A 1,362-nucleotide genomic window follows, 5' to 3' on the forward strand; every position below is an offset into this window, starting at 1 on the left:
GATGATAACAGTTTAACTTATCCTTCAGTTTCTAGAACAGTTACTCTTGAGGAGGCTGGGGACAGGAAAATTTTTTAGTAATTCCTGGCTTTGAGAGACACAGGCTTTTGTTTACCCCAGAGTATTAGGTAACCCACCTAGTGCTACTAATCATATCATCTTAAGAAATGGGGCTGGCTGGTTAGCTCAGTTGGTTAGAAGTAGCCTTACAACACCAAGGTCACAAGTTTGAACCCCCTGATCTGCTAGCTGCCAAAAAAAAAAAAAAGAATTGGGAGGGGTACGCCACCTCGTGCCGTGTTTGTTTCACCTTTCTGCGGAATGGGCATAATTGAATTATTGTTCGAAAATGCTTAGAACAGAGATCGCCACATAATAGTAAGCAGCATATTAGTGTTTATAAAATAAATTCCTGCATGACAGTGTGAATCCTCTCCATGACATTTGAATAGGTGGTGACTGCTACAATGCTAATGTAATTCCGGAATCTTCTTGGTGAAATTACCAGCAAATGGCATGGTGAAACCTCACTAATTTGGAATTAGCTCACAAATTATTAAGCCCAAATAAGTGAAAATTCTGAAATCATGGATCTTTGGAAATATTCGAAATCAATATTCTATATTTGGCTGTTCTATGTATCAAAATTGTGGAAGTGTCATATTTGGTTAGGTATTTCAAGATATACATGTTCAATTTGTGATTTTGCATACTTAATTGTAACAAAAAAGCTAATAAAGGTTTTGATATGGACATCTATTCTTTAAAGCAGATTTCATGAAAATACATGAGAAGAGCATACAGAGATGTAATTTTAAAATAAATTGTTAGACCACTTTTAATACCTACAAATAACCAAATTTAGAAGAATCAAGTGTTTGTGGAACGAACGTTCCTAGTAAAGCTCCTACTGTTGTGAATACTCATCTATAATTACTACAGCAAAAGGAGACCTAAGTTTTAGATTCCACTTGCACTTGAAGTTATACTTTACATAACTTATGTATATAAAAAATGTTTTAAAAGTTTGCTTTCATGAGCCGTGAAATAGCTCCTTTACATTTTAAAGAATTTCTGAATTAATATGCTTGGAATCTTATCAGTGCAAAGGGCAAGCTAGCAATTTCTTTTCCTGTGTTCTCATTCTATCCTATGCATCCCTCTCCCAGGGCACTCTGAACTCTGAATTGGCATAATTGTTTATACGTCTGCCTCCTGCACTGGACTATGTGCCTCTGAGTGTAGTACGAGTAATTCATTTGTGCACCAAAGATAGTCTGGAAGGTAGCATGCTCTCAATCCATTTTTTTTTTTTTTAAAAAAGATGACCGGTAAGGGGATCTTAACCCTTGACTTGGTGTT

Source organism: Galeopterus variegatus, unplaced genomic scaffold (genome assembly GCF_000696425.1).
Source record: "Galeopterus variegatus unplaced genomic scaffold, G_variegatus-3.0.2 Scaffold537, whole genome shotgun sequence".
NCBI classification, from domain to species: Eukaryota; Metazoa; Chordata; class Mammalia; order Dermoptera; family Cynocephalidae; genus Galeopterus; species Galeopterus variegatus.